The sequence below is a fragment of the Chrysemys picta genome, chromosome 6 (assembly GCF_011386835.1).
Source record: "Chrysemys picta bellii isolate R12L10 chromosome 6, ASM1138683v2, whole genome shotgun sequence".
Classification (NCBI taxonomy): Eukaryota; Metazoa; Chordata; order Testudines; family Emydidae; genus Chrysemys; species Chrysemys picta.
This window is the reverse complement of record NC_088796.1, coordinates 84,738,609-84,760,636: the sequence shown is the minus strand read 5'-3', so window position 1 is coordinate 84,760,636 and position 22,028 is coordinate 84,738,609. Positions and strand designations below refer to the sequence as shown.

Below are 22,028 nucleotides of genomic sequence, written 5' to 3'. Positions count from 1 at the left end.
TTATAGTGAGGTATGTTGAAAAGTGCTACCATACATAAATACAAAATATTATCAAAGTCAGTCAGTGGCAGAGGTAAAACTAATGTACCGGGAACTATGCTCATTCCATAGGCTCTACCAGTTAGCAGAACCCCTACCTCCTCCACAGACATCACTATGTCCCAGACCTCTTGAGGCATTTGCAAACCTTGCCAAAATTTCAACATCTTTGCAAGTTTAGATTAGCTAAATGCTTCACATTACCTCCAACATTCAAAGCTGCTCTTATAGATTCTACTGTATGCCCCAGGATTCTAAGGAATAAGAGGAGCAAAGACATCTAATAGACAGTCCTACATGATGAGTTTAGTGTTCATAATTGCAAAAGCATCATATCGATTTCCTTGGCTTGCACCTTAGATTTAAATGAGACCTACAAAACAAGCTACTGTAAGTGTGATGAAACTGGTTCAGCCTTAGTTGTGCTATGAATGAGCAACAGAAAACACAAAGGAAGTGGTTTTGTTTTATTTTAACTAATGTAAAGTTCTAAGAACAGTTGAACAAACTCTACTGAAACTTTCCAGAAATATTTTACATCTGAGATCAAAGAACATTTTGGCCCTAAAGGGATTTGTTTGAGAAAGTTATGGGAAAATGAAAAAGGACTATTATAGTGGACATTGCATTTCAATCTTAACCATGGCAGACAGAATCCTTCCCTGCTGTATTTGCTCCCCATTTTTCATATCTTTTCATAGGAGGGTCTGAAATCCCCTTTGTCTCAGAGGGTCCTTTATTAACTTGAGTGGTCAGGCTAGTCAGAAGGTTCACTCTCCCAGCATTTGCTATTCTCTCCCTGTCTCTTTGAGCTTTCCCTGGTTTTCTTTCACCTAAAACCTCTGCTTGCAGACAAGAAAATCTCTATTTGTAGCTCACTTTCCACTCCCCTTCTTTTGAGGATCAGATTCTAACCCTCCCTGCAATGCTGAGTTATGAACTGAACCTGCTTCTGGCTGCTTTTCTTTCAACATGGAGAATTTAAATAACAAACAAACAACCCCCCTCCTATCATGAATAAGGATATGTTAATTAGATGCGAGACTAATTGCTCTGACCCTGATAGCAGGTAACCTGGGGTGACTTTGTAAAAGAGAAGACATGCTGAGATCAAGGCTATATGTTGGGGAAAGGGGTCTTTATTTGAAGTATTTTTTCCTCTGGTACACGTATATATAATATTTTGTATTTTTGTATTTCATTGTCTTGTCTATCTCATTTTTGTTCACACTTTTATTTGGTGTCCATTGTATACTGTGACAACAGTATCTGTTGCAATTGCAACAATACAATATGCCTTATCAATATTCATGGCAACACTTTATAAGAGTACTGTAATTTCTATTCATATCCCTACTCAAAATTTGCTTCTTGCAGTACTCCTTCCTACTCTGATCTCCTTTATAGTGTTTTCTCCATATCAACCTGCACATGAAATGTGCTCTTTGCTCTGTTTTGTCTGTTAGATTACAAAGTCCCTGACACTAAAAACTTATAAAATTCCATGTACATTCATGATGCTATATATTATATTTTCTTGTTCTCTAATACATAGTGTTATAAAACAATTAAAGAATCCCCACTCAATTTAATCAGGCCTGCAAAATCAGATCTGACTTTAAAAAAAAAAGAAAGAAAGATCCACACACACACACACACACACTTCGAGTGCACAAATATGCAATTTGTGTATTCAGTTTGAAGTAACTGCACATGCAAATGCTGGTATGCAAAAATGCAGAATCATTCTTTTTAAAACAGAAAGACCAGAAAATCTGAACATTAAGAAACATTTCTCAGCATGAAAGACTTATGAAATTATTTTAATTTTCGAAAATACCTTACCACTTAAATATTTTCAAATACATTTTACACTTTATTGATGCTAAGATTATTCCTTATTTTCTGTACATTTGAACTGAAGAATTGAATAAAATGGGTAGTCATCTTTTAAATATCAAACAATATAGGAGCAGCATTTATCCATGATTGCAATCTGTTCAATTGTTTCTAAACTCAAAGTCCTCCAGGGAATGTTACACATCCACATGTTGTCTGAATTTTGCATTTGGATCACTGATGTAAGTAAAAGATCTGCAAAATCTGATGCAGCTAAAAAATTCTCTATTGCCTATGCATTTGAGATGGCTCAGGGACATACTTTATTGGAGAAAAAGATAGCAGTAACTTGTGCTCCATATTGACCAATTACAGATATCAGTAAAGGGAGAACTAGAACAGTTTGCTAAATCTGAACACTCAGACAATCCGTATGCCAGTTTTGATCTGTCATCTGTCAGCTTTGTTGTCACAAATGCGGACAAGAAGAGGAAGGGGGGGTCTGATCCAGTCTTTCCATTGACTTCACTGGTTGCATCAGGTTCCTAGATTGCTAACAGAGAACCCAAGGATTAAACTGAATGATTTGAGCACTATTGTGGATTACTTTCTGTAGCAATGCATAGATGGTTCATATGTTTATGTTAAGGAAAGAGAAATAAGAACAATTCATGTGTCTTTTGCTAGATATTCAAGCAACAATCTGAATAAAACACTACTGCAGACGAAGACACTGAACCTGATTCTCAATTACTAAGTTCTTGCTTTTAGGTCAGGATAAAGGTGGGTTTATGTGGGAGGGGATGGGGAAGTTATACAGCTTTGGGGGCACTGCAGGACCCTGACCATGCTCGCAGGGAACTTAGGGTAGCCTCATGGTTGCTCTGATTTCTGTTCAGTTTCCCAGGACAGAACAGAGCTGTAGCGCAGGATGCTCCAGACACCCATCCCTATCTACCCAGTATGCTGAGGCCTCGTGCCAGCTCTACTCCCATTGGGGGGCTTTCTGGCCATTGGTATTCTTAAAGGGGCCCTTTCTGTATACTATAAGGCCCCTTGATTCTATCTGAGTAGCATGAAGGGGCCTTAGTGTAACTGAGAATAAGGCCCATCTAGTAGATATATCCATCTCTAATTCTTTTCTAACATTTCTATCATGGAATTCATAATGTTTCCATTTTAATGTGTCTTTATCCAGGCAGAAACAAAAATAAATGTTTTTTAAGAGAAAGACATCTCATGTTATAATAGGTCCTAACTTCTTGTGACAGCTCAGAGTCAACATTCAGCACTAGACTGGAGAGATGTGCTGATTAGTAAGTCTTTGTAAGACAATGATAAACCCCCAGGTTCTACATGAAATGCATCAAGATCTTTACAATACTTCAAAACTAAATTAACAGCAACTAGTTCTACCCAAACTTTATATCAAACTTCCTTTTCCAAATGGATCACAGCTTTCTATGCACTTAGCATAACAGTGCTCCACACAGTACTCAAGTGATTGATTTATTCAGTTAAAGGGACAAAAAATAAGCTCAGCAAGTGTGTTTTGCTCTCTAAAAAAGATTATGTGGTTTTACACATGGACATGGGGAAAGTGCAGTTGCAGTATGTAAAAATCAGTACTGTCCTTTGCATAAGTAGCAAGGAGGAAATTAGCCTAATTAAATTTGCCTTAAAAGGTGATTCTATAGAAAATTCAATCATTCCCCTAAGTTATACACTTTAAAGTTCCATGAGATCACATACTTAATTTTATTTAATTAAAACTATCCTTGTACATGAACTCTAACTTTTCTGTTTCTGCTGCACACAGTATACACTGCACTTCATTTATAAAGATGAAACCTGAGTATTAAAATTAAATAAAACTTCTTGTCTCATTGCTGAAGTAATGTCATTATGGTTTTGAAATACAGTGCTTGCTCACGGTATAGCTGCCTGCTTTACATCTACTCCTGACCACAGTTGTCACCTTGAACAGGATCAATTAAAGGATATTTCTGGAAATACAGGGACTGGCCCTGGAGACCCAAGAGAATCAATCTTCAAAATAAGAGGCAAATACTGTGTGTTCAATTATTTGTCTATTTATCCAGGTCCTTATCTATCATCAGGATTCCCAACACATCTTATGTCTAGGTTCTAACACTAACATCACAGGAGCTTACAGCTTTCCATACTATGCCATCCAGCGGCTATATATGTGCATACAGCAGTAGCTCAGTGTACCTAATGAAGCTTTTAGTTCAGTTTGGCTGGCTATAGCATGCATGGTAATCCTTTTTTCTTCCTACAGTATAAATGATTTGCTATATGTTTCTCTACTGCTCCAACAAGAAATGAGCTCATCACACCACTGACGATGAGGATTAATTACATATAGAGCCTCACTGAAGTCAATGGGATTCCTTGCAGATTCAGCTAATTGCAAGATTGGGGCCTAAGGTTCTAAGTGCATAGGCCCACCATATATTCTTACAAATATATTTCACAGAGGACCAAATTCTGAAACCTCCACTTAATTTTTTTTCCTCATTTTTATATTAAGGTGAGCTGTGCCTGCATAGAGACTGAGTAAGGACCTTCAATATTTGGTGAATTTAAGTCTGGAGAAGTGTATCCCACACTGGGCATCACTGAGAACCAATTAGATTAAGAACAACTTCTCAGACAAAATATGAAAAAGGGATAGGTTCTTAAAGTGTGTGGTTAGGACTCTAGAGAAAAATTTAGATCTCTTCATAAAGATGACTGGCGTATACTCCCTTCCCCAGAGGAAAAAATGGGGTGTCATTTAGCTCAGTATATAGGAGTTCCAACAGAAAAATGCTAGCATTTAATTTGTAACTATCAATGATAAATCTATATGGTGAGTTTCACTGAGGGGGCACCAATTCTTCTTCCATACTAACTTTTGCTTTAATCGTTCCCTTTTTTTCCCCAAAAAAAATCCATCCCCCTGCTCATTTCTTTTCTCCCTTTTAGCCCTCATTCCATGATCTTCTTCTGTGTAATTATATCCTGTATTGTCTTTCTCCTCATCTGCACCATGACTGGGCTGGTAATCTAGGTGGGGCAGGGCAAGACAGGCATTGAGTGCTACGCCAAGACACACACTTACTGATATGTTATTGTTGAGAAGGAATCCCTTTCTCCCCTCTCTACAAAGCATCTGTGAGGGCACAGAGGGGAGAAGATAGTGCAAGAACACTTGCATGCCCACAGAATTGCAAGCCTTACATTTAGGAGAACAAAGGAACTACTTCCTCCCTAGTCTGAGGTGATGTACTATAACTAAGGCTGCGAGTCTGTCACGGAGGTCACGGAAGTCACAGATTCTGTGACTTTCCAGGACCTCCATGACTTCCGCAGCTGCAGCGGCTGGTGCAGCTGACCCCAGGACCGCCCGTGCAGCTGACCCCAGGGCCAGCCACTCCAGCCACTGCTGGGGTGGCCCATGTAGAGTGGCAGTCTTGGGAGCCTCCCCCACAGAGCAGCCAAGATTTAGTCAGGGGTATTTATAATAAAAGTCCTGGACAGGTCACAGGCCATGAATTTTTGTTTATTGCCCGTGACCTGTCCAAGACTTTTACGAAGAATATTCATGACTAAATATTAGCCTTGACCATAACCCAAAGGGGGTAGGGAGGAGGCAGAGTCATGGCTTACTCCCTCTCCCCACCATTGCACTATCCCACTAAATGGACCAGCCAGCCTCACTGGGGTAGTACATTGTATCCCATAAAGGAGTATAATAGTAGAGTATCTTCTGGTTTTGCACCCTTGGGATGTGTGGCTCCTCATTGCTACTTACTGTGGGCTTTGCCTAAGTGTTTCAGTCTAGACCAGAGTCCAGAAGAGGTTTCCATACATTCTATGAACACAGTTATTGTTTCTTTTATATTTCATCTAGAGGATTGAGAAGAAATCTTCCATTAGGATTAGGTGGGTCAACTTGATTAAATTTCCTCTAATTGTAGAGTGTGAATATGATTTCTTCTTATTTTCTATCAGACACGTAAACACTGGAAATAGATTTTTGCTTGCTAAAGTGTTACAGCAGTCTGAGGATAGCTGTGCAAAGTGTTTTATTTTATTGTGGGGGGTTGTTTTAATTCATTGGCACTTCTGGAAAATTATTTTAAAAATTTCAAAGGTTGACCCAAAACCAAAATGTTTCAAAATGTTCAGTGAACTGAAAAGTCAAAAAATGAATCATTTCAGGTTGAACTTATTGATTGATTTGAAATGAAACATTTTGCTTTGGTTGAGCTTTCCCCCCCCCCCCCTTTTTATTTTTTTAAATAAAAATAAATAAAAAAATAAAGGTAATTTGGAAACAAAGTCATCTTGAAGCTTAGGGCTTGGCTACATGAACATTAAGTTCACAGTAAGTAAATCGGCCCCACATTAGTCTGATGCTGATTAATTGTCCATGTGGATGCTGCTGAAACTGAACACCTCTTTGAAATGAGACTGGATCAAAGCTCCTTAAACTGCTAGTGCACATCAGCAGTGTCCATACAAACTATGAAAGCACATCAGCAGGGTCCCCAAGGAAAGTTAGTTCATGGCAGGCTAGTGTGGGGTAGATTTACTCCCCGGCTTGCCATGAATTAATCATTTGTTTGTGTAGAGAAGCACTAAAAGATGAAAGGTTTAATTTAGAAAATGCCTCAGATCTGCATTTTTCTCAAACTCTCCCAATTTTCATCAAAAAATTTCACCCAGCTCTAAGGCCTGGTCTACATTGGGGGCGGGAGGGAAGAGAGATCGATCTAAGATACGCTACTTCAGCTCCAAGAATAGCGTAGCTGAAGTCGACGTATCTTAGATCAACTTAGAATCACTTGCGTAAGTACCTTGCTGCATCAGAGCTATATAGAAGTTAGAACCCGACAATTGTGCCTCTTAGCTTTTCCTCCCTCCTAGGTTATAAATCCTTCTCTTTTGTCTTCTGCCATCCTTTATGGAAAATGTCTATAAATTTAATAGAAAAATAAATTTTCTACAGGATTTTTTAATTTCACTATAAAATTTAACAGAAAATTATATCCCTGCCATAGAAATCTATTCACTGGTTTAAAAAAAATTTATATATATTATATATATATATATATATATATATATATATATACACACACACACACACACACACACACACACACACACACACACACACAGAGGATATCTTTCTAAACTAACTTTAGAGTTTTAGAGTAATTTCTATAGTTTGATCCTTATTATATTCATAGTACTTTTCCAGAACAAATAGAATTGCAGTTTCCACATGCCACTATCTTTCACACATTTCACTTCAGACCATCTCGATTTTGGTATTGTCCTCTTGCTAAAGGCTAGATCCTACACTCATTTTTTTAACAAAGGGAGTTTTCCCATTGATTTCAATGGAAGTAGATTTGGCCCATTAATGTCTTATATATGAATAATCCATCCTCCCCAATGATATAGAGTATGGAAATCGGAGTTACAGAGTTAGCAAATTTGTTCTTGAAATATTTAATTGCAGCTTTCACTGCAGTCACATGTACTCCCCACAGATGTCCCAGCTAGGAAGCAGCACATCTAGTATTACTCATAAATCCGAGAACTGTCCCCATTTTAGGTGCCTCACAGTCCTTCCAACTTTGTACACAAATATGAAACATGATGTAAAACCACTCAGCCAATAGGCCCTTTCTCCTCATACCCCAAATACATTTCTTCCAGACATACAAACTGATTCAAGACCTAAACCAAACTCACATCCCACAACAACATGGCAGTTGCAGCTCCTTTTAGATACCTTGACTATGAATGTTTCTATACAACTAAATTCTGATCCATATGCCTGTTTGTGGTAGCCTAAAATTAGCATACAACTCTGAAATGAAACAGTTTGACATCTTAGCTGGTGAGCTGTGTAGCCAGCTTTGTTTGGGAGTTGAGCCAGCAAAACAGTATTTCATCACCACCCTGAGGTGCCCACAAATTCTTCTCTTGAATCTCAGTTCAAGTTTGGCTAGGTCAGAGTTATGATGTTTCTTAATTAGTTTCTTAATATTATCAATATTTCAAAACATTGTGCTTTTTCTCATCAATCATTTTCCTGTCAGTTCTCTTCTATTCATAGAGAGTCAATGTGGAGTATTTTGCTATATCTGTTATAATATAGTGCACATTAATAATTCTAGAAATTATAGGCAATTCTATTGGGTTTTATTTCAGAAGAGAAAAAAAAACATTCAATCAGTAGACAGAAATGTGCTTGATTAAGTATATTTTGTATCAAATCCAGTCTGGTTTTCATCATGCACATAGCACTTAGAGAACACTTTTATAGAATACCAGCAATAAAATTAGCTTTGCAATGGATGCTAATCTGATACTCAAGGTAATATTTATACCCATCAACAAAGCAGTTAATTTTGTCATTTAGTCCATTCTGATGAAGGAGTCCCATACCAGTGAACTTGATTTGATAAAACTGAATGGTTTTCATTATATCCTGTAGATCTCAGGAAATTAGGGCTAATGATGATAGATGCTCTTCTCCTTCGACAGTGTTCATAATAAGTGTCCCCAGAGGTCCATTCTAATGCCAAACCCTTGCAATTTCAATGTTTATGAAAGGTATTTTGCTGCTTCAGATCCCCTCTGGAGTTAATACATTCTGAGAGAGAACAGAAGGAGGACACTGGCTTCCATTACTCTGTGGTTACAACAGTAGTTTGGACTATGGGCTATTGGTCTCATGAAAATGTAATGGGCCTATTTCTGCCTTCCAAACCACAGAAACAGAAAATGGCCCTATTTGGCATTTCATGAACCTGAAACTCTGCCCAGATTAACTGATGTTTACATCAGTTTATAGTAAACCTACACCAAATTTCAGCTGAGTTTTGGGTCACCTTCCCTATAGGTTCCCTGCTGCTACATTAGGACCTGGACTATCAGCTTCCAAAGGTGGTCTACTGGGAGGGTGAGTTTCTTGGGTACCTCAATGTCCCCTACCTGGCTACTTCCCCCTTCCTGAGCTTATGAAATGGCAACTAGCTAGCTCCTTTCCACCTTCCTACCTCTTTGTGGACTAGGAAGGTAGGCCCACTCCCACATACCACAAATCCACTTGCAGTTCATTGCTACAGGACAGTAAGTCACCTGGGCCCCAGAGTAAGGTAAAAGGCCTTCTCTCAAGCAACTGTGGGATCCAGTAAAGTCATTTGAATCCTAGATTTACAGAACTGGGGGGAGAAGAGGACCAGTTTACCTTGTGAGTCAGACACCTACTCCAAACAGATAGGAGGGGGTAGGGCATGATTGGCACACTACCAGAGACCTCAGAAGTGATTAGAAGGCTTCTGGACATACTTAATTACACAATACTATACTGTCTCAGTAGCATTTTAAGAGATGTGAGCCTCCTTTATAAAGTGCTTTGAGATCTACTGCTGAAAAGCGCAATTTAAATTTAAAGATGTCTCAGACCTCTAGATGAAGTCTGATGAAAAGTCTGAAGTTCTAGATGAAAAATAAGGCACCTGAAACTGAATTAGTTGTGCCATTTAGCTTATTTGTTTTATCTAAAACTTAAACCACTACAGCAACTTCTGCTGACTGACTAATCACCATCACTGGCGTTGCCATCTTCATTTCTGATAGTTCTTGGGACACTTACATCCACTGTAACTATTCTATTCAGAGCTGCAGTCCATCTGCACTGTTTTCTTGTATTATTGCCAGGGCACAACCATTTTTGATTTTTTGCAGTCTCCAGGATGTTCTACACCTAGGTTTGCCCTCTTACACACACTTGTTTATTCTTCTGGCTCTTTTTTGCAATTCTAAGCATACCTATATTCTTCTTTATTCAGCTTTTGGCTTCTGTGCCACTGTGGATATGTTACCATTTCACATTGGCATGTAGACTATTCAGCATGGCATAAATGACCAGTCACCTTCATGTTACATGTACGAACACTCTGTGAACGTGAGGACTGGCAGCTTCCTCTCCATCCAAGTCTAAGTTTGCTATCTACCAAATTTAAAGGGGCATTCGGCAAAGCTGATGCAGTCTCACGCTTCTCACTCCACAGAAGTTCAGAAAGAGTGTCATCCTCTACTTCTGTCCCCAGAATCATTGTCACTGGCAGCAATAAATTAACACCTCTTACTCTCTGAAAAGAACTGCATGTTGGCTAATTGAATTAACTAAGAATACTTTGACATTTCTCTAATTTGTGACAGGATTTAGGTAAAAAAATGAAACAAGCAGTTTGTTGTGTGTTAGCATGTCAAGAATCTGGCTGAAGGCAAGGAGAGGTGGACGTCACCATAAAAGTTTTAAGTGAGATACATCTGGGATCAGAGAGTAATATAGCACATATCACTGAAGTATCAGACAAGGTGAGAATGCACACACCTATGCACAAAAATTCACAATTTACTGTTATGATGAGACAAGCTGAAGTTCATTAGCAGATGGTGTACCTAATTAACACAGCAGAACGAGAGAGATGTGATGAAAGGGGCTTTTCAGCACTGTCCTATCCCTCAAAGCAATTATTCTCCACTGTATTGTAGAACAGAAATAGGTCCAAATCTTAAAGTCCTTACTCACTCAAAAGTCAACCAAAAACTTACTCTTTCGAGTAAGAACTACACAAACTACTAAAACCTCTATTTTAACTTGAGAGTTCTATGAGATAGAGGCAAAAACAGCAGGTGAAATCTTCTTTCCTTTCCTTTGAAACTCCTCTGACACAATGAAGTTACACATGGAATTAATTTGACCTTCTAGTTTAGCTCTGATAGGATCCAATATAAAATGTGCATCACAGAGGCAGTCATATCTCAGAAGTGAAAATGAGCCCTGTCACTTGGGTATTGTATTTTAAACAAAGGCAGACAAATTCTGTCCTGACTCTCACCCAGTAAAACCTCACAGACACCATTGCCCACGGCAGAGTCAGGGCAGAATTTCATTCCTGTCATATTATAACGGAAGGGAAGTGAACTATCAAAACTAGCATGGAAAAAAAAAAAAATCACAACATAGGAACTGCCATATTAGAACAGGTCCATTTAGTTTTATATCCTGTGTCTGGTTAATGTTGCATGTCTCAGAGGAAGGTGTAAAACCTATGTATCATAGTGCACCTATTTGTGCAATATTATTTTATGAAGACAAATGTTTTCCTCCTCTGAGTTGGTGATCATCACCATGTGCTGAGGCATAAGGGTTATATTTTTCATATTCCTATGCTTTTTATTTATGTATTTCTGTTCATAAATATTAAATAAGGCTCATCCCAAGTTCTGGCCATCTTTACATACATTACAATTCCAGTGTTCTGTTTTCACCTGACTCAGACAAGTTTTTGACTTCAATTCATTGAAAATTCTCAAAAAAATCTAGCTTTCTGTTCAACCTGCAATTACATTTCTCCTCCCCCGCCCCCCCCAACCCAATTTTTTTTGGAATTACCAACAAACAGAAATCCATGTTTCTCCCAGCTCTGGTCAAATACTGCAGAATCAATATAATCCTAATCAGTTCTTTTTGCTGCTTGTAGTATAGTATTATAAAATTACATATGTATCCTATTATATTACATATATAGACTTTTCCCCGCGGGATTTGTTCAGAAAGTCAGATTTGACAAATGCACAAAAAACAACCATTTAGATAATGAAAACAGGTGTGTGGTATTGGGGATCACACTGGAAAGCCACTCAGAAAAAAAACACATACAAAATTATGCTCCAAAATGTTGTAGTATTAAGATTTCTTCACTTCATGAACTACAAGATCATAAAATTCACCAGTGACAGATTCTCTTTCTTTCAACCAATTGAAATTCTTGAGCCCAATTTAGTAACAAACTGAAGGTGTACTTCCAGCTGAACAAAAGCTGCTCATACTATCACAGCTAATGCTGCTGCTACCATGGTACCAGCAATGACCCCCTCCTCCCATGACATACACTATAAAAATGTGGGGCATGTATTTCTCAAGTGACAGATGGGTGCATGATGCTGAAGACAAGTAATTCTTCACTGTGCTATTTTCTTATCAAGGATTTCATTCTGGGCTAATTAAAACAGCCATTCTTGATGTGTCTTCTGTAACTCATCATAAGGATACTGCCAACATTAGCACTGTGTTGGGAAAAATCTTTAAAAGCAGTGAACCTTATCCTGGCCAAATGTTCAGCATTTATATAAGACAATGCATCAGCAATGCATGGGAAGGCAGCATGACCGTGTGCTTAAAAGACCATATGTTTATGGAACGCAATTGCCTGTCATTTACCTCCTCTTGCTAACATGAAAAGGTGGCAAAGTAGCACTAGAACATTCTGAGTTGGAAACATCCCAGTGATCTGTTTTGCCACTTTTCTAAGGCAAAAAGTTTTCAAAATTCCAAGGATCTCTGGCATTTTATTGAACCTAACATAGTTCTGACATGTGAAAATGGTGAGATTAAGTGATAGCAGTTGATCAAATTAACTCAAAACTTCATGTCATGCTTTCTTATAAATCTGATGAATATAAAAATTCATTGGTGCACAATAAAAGATGCTGGCTGAAACTAAAATTAAAAAAAATCAAGAACCTTACTGCTTTCTTTTAAATATAGCAAAGTATGGAAGGACAGCAGGGAGAAAAAGAAAGTGACATCTGTGTTAGATATGGAAGAAAGACACAGTATCTTGCAAGTTTCCCTCTGCACCAAAGCCTAATCAACTTCATATCATCTGAAGATTAGAACTTGCACAGTGGTCACAAGAAACAAGCCTCCAGAGAGAAGAAAATATGATAGATTTTATCCTTCAGGGATCCTTCTGAAAAACAAGATATGGTCTTGCAGTCAAGCTTGTCTGCACAAGAGAGAGGAAAATTAAGTTTCCTCTTAAGTTAAGAATGTAGCTTTTCTTCTCCAGTCTAAGAGGATTAATTTTCTTTTGCATACTATAAGCATACTAAGTACAGAAGGGTCCAACTGGCAGAGTTTGGATTCTGATCCAAATGCAGATTTGAATTTAACCAAAGTTTGAGACTGTTTGAGAGTGTGACATTCGCTCTGCCCATTACAGAAATACAGTAGTTGCCAAATGCAAAGTCCAGATCCTGGTCAAAACACAAAGGGTGCTCTGATCTGGGGTTTTGGTTAGAGCCTCTCTAATATTAATCACTTTCAAGACATACTTTTAAAAAGTATTACTGCTTTGCCTAAGGTACATACTTTTAAAGATTAGCAAAAGAAAAATATAAAGTATCACATATAATATTTGCAAAACAAATAGTGACATCAGAAAATAGATCAATGCCTTTGACATCAATGGCGAGTTGTGTGTTCACAAGTGATGCTAAATTGGATCCTTTAAATTAGGTAAAATATTGTCCTCTTATGGGAAGGTGGCATGACTTCGTGCGTGTTCTAGTCCCCAGCACTAACAGCCTCCAGAAGAAACATGAACAAAGCATGTGTAATAAAAAATTTGAGGCCGGATTCTCCTCTCCCTTACACCAGTGTAAATCAGAAGTAATTCTATTTAAGTCAGTGGAGTTATATCACTGCAAACCCTACGTACAGGTGGAGCTCTAGCTGTTTTGAATGTCAGGGTGGAAAATGTTTTCAGTGTCCTGACCCAGTCCCCCGCACTTCCCCAAAAGCAGCCAAGGGCGGGAGTAGTGGGAAGGGGAAAAGCCAGCTAATCAGAACAAAGTGGGGTGGGGAAGGAAAGCTGAGTGGTGCAGTGGTATGGCGCCCCCTGGAAGTTGTCATGCAGGGTGACCCTAAAACCAGCCCTGCTTATGTAAGAAGGGAATCAGGCCCTTGATATTTCAACACAGATAAAGATGTCTAGTAACAAAACTTTTTAGTGATATCAATGTTCCTGCAGGGGCCAAATGACTGACACACTCATCAATGTCTATGAGAAAGGGAGTTGGTAACCATGGTAACCCAGCTAATGCTAGTTCTGTACTTGAAGAAATTAAATCTTTTGAAAATATTTTGAATACCTCTACAAGTGAAAAAAAGAGATTGGCAAAAGTGAGGTCAGATCTGAATGAGTCTGGGTCCAAGCCTTGCTTAAATAGAAGAAAATGAAGAGTTTGGAGGATAATGTAACTGAGTCACAGAGAAGTACTAAAGCAAATTCCAGAATGCTCTAGAAAAAGAAGTAGTTAACCCAGAGAATATAAACTGGTGTCAACAAGACAGGATATAGAGTCTGGAAGAAAGGCATTCAAGGTAATATCCACTCCATTCTTTCTACTCACAGAGGGGAATGAAATAACACAAGCAATTATACCTATCTAATCTTTGTCAAACAACATATAAATTGTACTTGTTCTTATATAGTTTACAGACAGCCTGCTCTTAAAAAAAATTAAAACTGTGTCTCCATTCTAAAAGTAGGGTTTTCTAATCAAATTATATTTATCAGACTGTCAGCTGAGTAAGAGGTTGGTGGTGGTGGGAGTTTGGGGGCAATCATTCAGAGGGGTGGGTTTGTTGTCCATCAGTAGTTTGGGATAGGCAGGATGCCTTTACATACCTTTTAATGTTTAAATAGTGCTTGTCTTTATTATTTCTTTGTACGCCTTGGTTTTTAAGTTTGAGTAATAGCAGAAACGTAGGCGTCCGTAAGTCTTTCAAAGGGAAATTCAGTTTCTTGACCATGATGCTGGCTTATTTTTATTATACACTAGTCATATTGAGACCTTCCCTCTCCTCCTGCCTCTGAACACACATCATAAAAGTGTCAACTTCAGTTTATTAAGGGGCCAATTTTGCATTTCTTGTACTCACAAAACTCCCTTTAAATCAAAGGCAATTTTGAGTGAGCAAGGAATTCAGAACAAGGCTTGAGAAGTCACTGGGATTTCAGAGTACAAGAAGTCAATGGGTGCTGAGGGCATTCCGCCCACATAGGACATGCTCAGTAACTTCTGAAAATAAAAAAAATGATTTGTAAATAAGCAAAAATATAATTTTAAATATTAAATTTCAATGGCAGTTCTGTGCCTGATGCTCTTAGGCTGAGGTTTTCAAAGAAGCCTAAGTCAAAGGATTTGCACCTGCTTGCTTTAGTAATGGATTTGGCTCTGTTTTTTTATCTCTGTGTTCTTTTATAATGAGGAAAAGAAAGGGTCTCCAGAACTTAAACCCAGTCTTAAAAGCTACAGATGATGTTATAAATTTGTTGTCAATACATTTAACCCTCCACAAAATTTTAGAGCCAGTGTTGGGTAAATGATGTTATGAAATTAACAAAAATGTTTTTAGAAGTTGGGCTCTATTTTTACATCAACAGTTATATGCACCTGCAGATGAGGTATGAAGAAGTCCAGGTGACCTAAACTGAATGTTCAAATAATTGTGGATGCAAATAATGAAGGCCAGGTTGAAAATTAGGCCTCAAGTGACTAGAACGGTAGGAATGCAAGTATCCAGAGCATGAAAGATCTTACAGGTAAGAGCCAGTGACTTTCTGACTTAAAAAGAAATGTAGCTTAAAATGTAGGCAAGTCAATAAACGCCTAAAACTAACACAATGCATTCAAATTGTACTTGTGCAAGAAGCTCAGAAAATAAATATGTTCTTAAAAACTCAACCATTATTCCACAAAGGAAAACCTCAATCAGTTTAATTGATTAGGAACACATTTAACAGTGAGGGTGTTAGCCATTGGAACAAACAATCAAGAGTAGCAGGGGATTCTCCAACTCAATGTCTCAAATCAAGATTGGTTGCCTTACTGGAGGATACGCTTTAGTCAAATTAGTTATTGAACTAATACAGGGATAGCTGGGTGAAATTTAATGGCCTGTGATAAACAGGAGGTCACAATAGATGATCCAATGGTTCCTTCTGGCCTTAAACTCTGCCAACCTATGAACTCATCAATTCCTGAAAAAACACCACAAATAAAAAGTATCTTGGGAAACCTAGAAGGTTGGCTTAGTTGGCCCTATAGACGATAGACTCTGGGTGGGTATATTCTCTATTATCGTAAACTTATTCCTAACTGCTGTCTTCACTCACAGCCTGATTCAAAACCCACTGAACTCAAACTCTGTTTTTGTCTTCTGAATAAACCCATGTGGAATCCAGCTAAGAAATAATACAGGTTTAAGCTCATCGGACATTGATGATGTGTCCTTGCCAAGTGTACGTATCACACTCTATAGTCTTCTTCATGTGTCATGGTTAAGCCATTTTGGTTCAGAAATGAGCACTTTTATTTCTTTTATTTGAAATGTCCCATTTCCCTTATCCCTCCAATGCTTGTCCTGGGGAGCAGTTATGTGCTAGACTGTGAATTTGAATGAGGAAAAAAACTTGTCAAAACTTTAGTTGCAATTCATCTCAAGGTGATTTTAAATAACTGGAAGGACATAACTCAAATTTCATATGATGCATGGTTAAACCTGGTAATCAGCACTTATAAATGTGAAAAGCCTGCTGCCCTCAGGGATCAAACACTTCGTAATTTCAAAAAAAAAATCCCCTATTAATTCCAGCACATAATTGTTTGAAAATATAAACCAAATCATGTAATTATTGTAATGTATATACAAATGGATTTGTATTTGCAAATATACATCCTACAACTATAGACAGCTATCCTGAAATTATTTTTCCACCAATGTTTAAGCTATAAAATATTTAATGGATATTTTTATTTTTTCAACAGTTAAATACTCAAATCAGAAAATATCAAAATTAAGGTTCTATGAGCAAGCTTAAAAATGCAGTCCATTTTGCATATGCACTACTGTAATCTTTAATTACTTGACTGCTTGCTGTTTTTCAGACAATACAAGCCAATAAAAATGTTTTTCTGCATACTTAGGTATACCTATGTAGCATTTTGCAGTGCTCTATATATACACCAGATAGCGTCCATGAATATCCTTTATATGCATGATGTGCAGTGGAAAAAGCAAAGACCCCAGCTCATTCACGATACACCTTACAAAATTGTGATTCTAAAAAAATTTTTAAAAAAATCCAAACAAGATCACATTACATATATGCCTTAACAAAACAAAACAAACAAAAAAACAGAAAAACGATTTGAGATACTGTTTGAGTGTTTGACATTTTTTTTTTTATTTGAGAATACTAATTGTATTGTTCGGCCTGCAAAGCCAAGTCCCTTAGTAACCTTGGGACAGATCCTTGGCTGGTATACATTTTCATAGCTCCATTAAAGGCAATTTACACTAGCTGAGGATCTCATGAGCCTAGATGGGGACACCTCAGAGGAAGAAAAAAATGTAATGTGCTTGAAAATCTTAAGGGATATCCCAAACCTCTGGAATCAGATACCTGGGCAAAAAAAATGCTGAGCAGCTGGAGTTTCTAAGTTTTGCAAGTGTGAACAGAGCTCTCAGGATGCTGACAAAGGATGATGTAGGTCCCAGAGGAGGCCAGATGCAGGGAGAAGGTGAACAGTTGAGCAGTATTTCTCCGCTTACTAGCAGGAGCTGCAGGTTCCATTATCTGTTTCTCTTCTGTCTGGTTGTAAGTTTGGAGTGGAGCTTTGCTACTATGAAGCTAAAAAGCTCTGCAGGAACCTCCTCAAACCCAACCTTGCCCCATTCCCCCCCATTCCCTCAATCCTCTGTAGTTCCTCCTAGGGGTTCTGCAGAATGCAAGTATCTCCAGGACACACAGCCAGCCTTATAGACAGATAACTACATATAGACATAGTGTGTGTATCTATTTGCATTTCTGGTTTCTCACATTGGTTTGATGCATTTGGACCTATTGAATAATCTATGTAGCTAGATTTTACATTATTGGCTGTGATGCTTTATGATTGAAAATGACCATTTGTATCATTTCTGCTACCACTGTTATACAATTGCAAAAACTCTTATACAAGGTAAATCATGTAGCTGTCTGTGGAAAAGTTACAATCTATCAGATATAATTATCCTAGTTAAATTCATGTATCATCTTTGTATCTGAAGTTACGATGAGTATTGGCTATGTACTTGTATCTTACACATGTGTTGTACTCCTGAGTGACCCCCCAAATAGATTTACATCAAAGCTAGACAGCTATATGTTGATGGCCCATTAAGGATACTTCGCTCTAACAATGGGCCATTGAAGAAACTCATCCCACCCAGTAGGTCTTCCTGCAGACACCCGAGACTCTGAGGGGCCAATGGCTATCCCCTGTGATTTAGCAAGACATGCAAGGGCATGTGATATGATCATGTGACCCTGACTCTATCTTGAGTCAGTAATTTTCCACAAACAGGGGCTATGGACTTTGGGATAGTACACTTCCATGCACATGGCAGTGTATATAAAAAGGCACCTGACACATCACCATTTTTTCTTCATTTCCTGCTTCATTTCTTTCGACTTGATATTTAACAAGGAAGCTCAATACAAGGACTGATGACCCCCAATCTTTTTGGGTGACTCCAGAGAGACTTTTTGCAAGCTAGCAGTTTATTCCATCACTGCTACAAACCTGATATAAGGACTTTGCAATCACTTGCATGTATATGATTCCTTAATAATTTATAACTCTGTTCTTTTTATATTATTAAATTTTGTTTTTAATTACTAAAGGATTGGCATCAGCGTGATTATTGGGTAAGATCTGAGTTATATATTGGTCTGTAAGTGGCTGATCCCTTGGGATTAGAAGGACTCTATATTTGATTAAATAGATCTGATTTCAGTAACCACTCATCATAAAGTCTAATGTCTGGACAGTGAGCTAAGGGCTGGAATGCCTAAGGAGACTGCATTTTGACTTCTGTTTAACCAGTGTGGTGATACAGAAGTTCACTTTTGTTACTGTCTTGGTATAATCTAATGATAGAATAACCAGCAGTTTGGGGTGTACATTTCTGTATTTTCTTGTGGAATTGGTTGTTTATTACAGTTAATTGAAACATTTTTAAACTTAAAAAAAAAATCTCTCATTTAAATGAACATTGGTGATGATAGGGTATCATTCCAATATTCTGGACCTAATCCTGAATTTTAAAGTCAATAGGACTTCTCACATTACTAAGGCATGCAGGATTTGACCTTGCAAGTATGAGAGCACTGAGAGAGAGAGAGAGAGAGAGAGAGAGCACTAAAACTATGTGAAGTGTAATTGAGTCACTATTGGCAGGAGAAAATAGAGCTGCTGCTTTAGCAGAAGTGGCAATGAACTTGTTTTGGAAGCTGTAGCAACCTCTCTCCCCAATTACGTATATGTGTTTGTCTGTGTCCCATTAGAAAACAGAGTACAGAATCAGATTACTGGCTCTAACAATGTCTGAGGCACATCCAAGGTAAGTGATTAGAAATGGCACCCTCACAAACTCAGAGATAATCACTGGACTGATTCTATCCTGGGGCAGCCAGGACTTCGAGAAATGTGCTTATGCCAGCCAAAAAATTGACTGTTTTGCAGTTGTAGTTCTGTTCAGTTTTACAAAACATCTGAATGACAAAACAACCATTTTTAGACTCTTCAATCATCTCCTTTGCAGCCCTAGTCTCTAGTTCAAGTAGTTGTTTGTCCAGTTCTAGATGCCAAGGCAGATTTCCACAACTGCAATCTATTGTGCTGCCTTAAGTCCTTAGAATGCACCTTTCCCTCCCTGCCTCTAGTGTATTTGATTCTTATCAAGGCCAATATAGACTGCCTTTCTTCTTAGTTATTCCACATGGAGTGTGAAATAGATCAGTCAATGCTGCTTTTTTTTTTCTTCTTGTTGCAATGACTGTTACTTTTTTTTTCCTATGCAAGCAGTGTTTAACCAATGTGCAACCCTACAATAATAAAACAGAGCCAGATTCTATTTTGCCCGTTAAGGGAGCTATACATTACACCTCCCTGCCAGCCTGGCCAACTCCACCAGAGGTATTCACCCAAGGGAGATCAGATAGCAATACCACTACTTGCCCTTCTTTGGGGTTTCACTTAGGATAGGGGATCAGCCTTAATTTCCACTTGAAGACACAATACCCAGTAGAGGCTGCAGTGAAGATGTAGCAGGGCACACCCTGCCTGCACTAACTCCATCCCCCTCTTGCAGCTGGCACCAGCCACTCTCTGAGCTGCACTGTCCACTCACAGACCCCCTGTTTAAAAGAGAGGCTCCATCTATTTTCCACCATTGCAACCTCACCACGGACAGGCATTCTGCCATCAGGGCTCCAAGCTGCTGGATTCCATCTGCCTCTCCAACTACCCCCCACACCAAATCTCATTTCATTCCTTCACCTCTGAACTCATTTGAATGCCCCACCTTCAACAACTGCCAGGATCCTGGTACTTTCATTCTAATTGGGGTCTACTGTGCTCGCTCAATCCTGCAGGCCTTAGTAGCACAAAACCCCATTGACTTTTGCCCTGCAGTATCTAGCTCCTCATCTTTGTAATGTAGTTTATCAAGCAAGTAACATTGCAAAAAATAGTTTTGAAGTTATGTTAGACAGTAACTTTTAGCTTAGGGAGGGCCCTATGTTTTCTCCCAACATTTATGTCTATTAGTTCATATCATCAAGCCGGCTGCAGAGGAATACATGGCTATGCAGAAGAAAGGTGGCAGTGGACGGGGATGTGTGCAACAATTTTTGCTCCATTTCCACAGACCACTCAAGGAAAGTTATTGTAGTTTTAACAAATATCTAGAAATCTCTTCACACAAGCCTAAACTGCAACAAATTTAAAATGATGAAGAGAGGGAAGTGAACAGGCAATGGACCATGCAGGAGATGTGCAGTTCAACAAGAACATTGCCATACTGAGTTGATGAATCTGACAGAGGCATTTGTCTCAGCAAATATTCCTCTTCATACCCTGGATCATCCAGCCATGAAAAAACACACACAGGTTGCAATCTAAAGAATATGGGACTAATCTGCATTGTTCACCAGCTGAGAAAATTCAACCTGTCTGACCCCTGTGAAGTGTAAAAAGAAGTCGGAAACAGAGTGCCTGTCCCCGGCCCCGTCTATTGTGGGTGATGAGACTACCGAGGTGAGGGATTGGTACCATGTGTTCTGAATATTCTTGCTCTGCTCTGTTTAAAATGTGACAGAAACTCTGAGACATCGTGGCTGGAACCCATCATGACAAGCTGTGGTCTTTGACTGCGGGAATTTCAAGGAATCCTGTAACCACAGGCCTGAAGTACAACTCTCCCATATGGAAAGGCAAACTAACAATATGTCACAGATAATGCCAGCTACAATTTTAAAGCTTCACTACCATTTTACTGCTTACTCTGTGAGGAACATACTACTCAGGACAACTGTCAGGAAGAAATGAATCACAGTAACATTAGCATTTATCCAATACCTTTCATCCAGGGACCTCAATGTTCTGTACAAATCTGGGTAAGTATTATCAGCCACATTTTACTGATCCTATAAATGAGACAAACAGAGGTTCATTTTTAAGGCCAAATTTACAGAGTGAGTCAATAGCACAGCTTGGAACAGAACCCAAATCTCCTGGCTCCAAGTCTGCTAAACCCTACTGCTTATAATGTGCCAGTACCTGTTGCTCCCTTTTGAGTGTGGCAGCTGTTTCCTCAGAATCACCTCCTGAAATTCATTGGCTTCTGGCAAAAGGAAAAAGAAAAAAAACAGATCGGGAGTTTTGCCAGGAACAGAATATTAATAAGCTAACCTGGATTCACATAACTTAAATATCAGAAATGCTATGTAGGCACTTCTGTGGCCCCCACCACCATAGTATCTGAGTGTTTAGATATTTCTCCTTCCATTACCCATCCTATTTTATCTTTGATGAACTAAAGAATCTCCTAATTTGGACAGATCCTTAAAGTATGTTGATGAAATACCACATTCAACTATCAAACAGACATGAGGGGGTGAACAACACAGTGCATAACAGTTCTCTATCTGAATATTTGGAGGAGCCAATGTTTTCTTCACCATTAACCAACAGCAGTTGTCTTGACAGCATACTGTGTATAGAATGCCTCAAAGTGAAGAAAGTAGGAATCCAAAAAACAAAGACTTGCCTTGTCAGCAACAGTAAACAAAAAGAGTTTGCAAAGTCAGCTAGAACTTACATGTGCCGCAGACCACATGCAGCTTTGGCACACACTTAACAGTTCAGCATTT

General features: G+C 38.5%; 1 long non-coding RNA gene across 1 annotated transcript; it reads right to left on the bottom strand.

Moving 5' to 3' along the window:
• Positions 1-1,831: 1,831 nt before the first annotated feature.
• Positions 1,832-21,502, bottom strand: LOC135972489 (uncharacterized). Its single transcript, XR_010588947.1, has 3 exons — positions 21,436-21,502; positions 21,235-21,302; positions 1,832-2,431 (listed from the first exon to the last, which is right to left on the bottom strand). It is a non-coding gene; the product is annotated as an uncharacterized LOC135972489 (long non-coding RNA).
• Positions 21,503-22,028: the final 526 nt, after the last annotated feature.